Source organism: Salvelinus sp. IW2-2015, unplaced genomic scaffold, assembly GCF_002910315.2.
Source record: "Salvelinus sp. IW2-2015 unplaced genomic scaffold, ASM291031v2 Un_scaffold2750, whole genome shotgun sequence".
NCBI classification, from domain to species: Eukaryota; Metazoa; Chordata; class Actinopteri; order Salmoniformes; family Salmonidae; genus Salvelinus; species Salvelinus sp. IW2-2015.
The window spans coordinates 87,106-89,154 of record NW_019944053.1 but is presented as its reverse complement, the minus strand read 5'-3'; the positions used below and the strand labels follow the sequence as shown (position 1 = coordinate 89,154).

The 2,049-nt window shown below is 43.2% G+C and overlaps 1 pseudogene; it reads right to left on the bottom strand.

Annotated features, from left to right (window-relative positions):
* Positions 1 to 6: 6 nt before the first annotated feature.
* LOC111960149 (Fc receptor-like protein 5) overlaps positions 7 to 2,049 on the bottom strand; it is a 15,344-nt pseudogene continuing 13,301 nt past the window's right edge.

The window sequence follows — 2,049 nt, the reverse complement described above, 5'->3', positions numbered from 1 at the left end:
CCCTGCAGCATTTCACCGTCAGCACGATGGACACCAGTAGAAAGGGAGACATCACCAGTAGACCACACAGCAGCCTGGGCAGAGAGATAGAGACAACGGAACCTGGAGGGACTAGAAAAACACATGTTTTACCATCAAGACACCTGAACACACACACTGCTCTTCTCACAAGCACACACACTGCTCTTCTGACCTCTSACTGTCACCCAGCTCTCTGGTGATTCTCCTTGACCAGATTTACACTTATAGAATCCTTCATCTGACTTGGATACTGTAGGGATGGTCATCTCTCCTGTGGTCTCATTCTTGATGAGTACTCCATCTTTGTAGAAATCAGTCTTGGGTTTAGGATTTGTTTCCTGATATCTAAATGTACAGGTCAGATTCACAGAGTCTCCTTCAGTCACGGGATGGACAGGACACTCCAGGATCACATCACCATCTGTGTAACATAATATAAATAATACTGTAAACCTGGAGTCATCACTCACAATACATCAACATCTTATGAGCTTGTATTATATTTTATGACATGCTATCATTCAGTTACAGAATGAAACATAACATGCATTGAAATATAAAAATGTTAGTGAATGTTGTACAATAGACGTACCGTTCACTGTGATGTTGACAGCATTACTGTACTCTCCTGATCCAGACTCACACCAGAACACTCCACTGTCCCCTGTGTTCAATGATGTGATGGTGCATGTGGATTCTGTTATTGATCTCCAGGTAGATGGACACTCTGATGTCCATGCTGTCTCTGTGTATCTCTTCAGTCTCCATCCAGTAGAGTTCCCCTTCAGCTCACAGCTCAGTGAGAGAGATGTCCATATAAAATGCTGAGTTCTGTTGGGATTTACTGTAAGAGACACTGAAGGCTGCAAATCTGAAACAAAGAGAGACAGAGTCAAACCTATAGTTATATATACACATGAGGTTGACTTAAATATAATTCAATACAGTTTCAATGCAGTTAGTTACCTCCTGACCAGAGAAACTGAGGTTCACTGTAGAGTGTATCATAGACTGGGTCTCCTCTCCCAGCTCTACACACATATCCTCCTGTGGGAGTAGGACCAGCAGGGATCAGAGTGTAGGAGTCTTCACTAGTCACATTGTCAGATAGGGGATGTAGAGAGTAAGACTTGTCTGATAGGGAGGGTAACCCAGCTCTGTAGGGAACAGTCCTGTACCAGGAGAACCTCCAGTCTGCAGACGTCTTGTCAACTTCACAGCTCAGAGTCACTGAGTCTCCAGGGTTCAGCCACTGAGGAGAGATACTCAGGACAGCCTTGGGTTGATCTGTGATTTGATAGAGGACAGTTTTCAACCTTTCAGTCTTAGAAAGTATTCTAGTGAACCCAATTTATTGTATACATGATTAGATAGACTTACCAGACACGGTCAGTTTTAGGCTCAGGCTTTGTGTTAAAGGGGGTCACTGAATAACCATTCATACTGCCAGTCAGAGTCTCCTCCTCCCTGTATGTCACATCTCATAGTAACAGTCTCTCTAATGAATATCTGGGTCCAGTTGGGTTGGAGGGCCAGAACAGCAACAGGTCTCTCTKCACAGACACAACACAGACAATTAACTGAATAAACAGTTGTACAATAGCTTCAAGTTATCTATCATTGTTGTGATACAGTAAACAGACACAATATTCTACCATAGATTACTGTCTATCCATATAAAATAACAATTTATCATAAAACTGTTTTAGACTCACCAGTAACATTTATCTGGACTGAGTCACTGTACAGGGTGTAGTAGACTGGGTCTCCTCTCCCAGCTCTGCACCAGTACTGTCCTCCATCAGAGACACTGACCCAGCTGAGTGTGTAGGAGTATACAGAGGTTGTGGTTACTGGTGTAGAGTCTGTTACTGTACTCTACTGTACTGTACCCTACTCTACTGTACTCTACTGTACCTACTCTACTGTTATCTACTGTACTGCACCCTGCTCTACTGTACTGTACTGAATAACAGACTGGAAGCTTCAAAAGGAGGTGGTACTTGGAAGCATTGTTCGTTCCCTCAA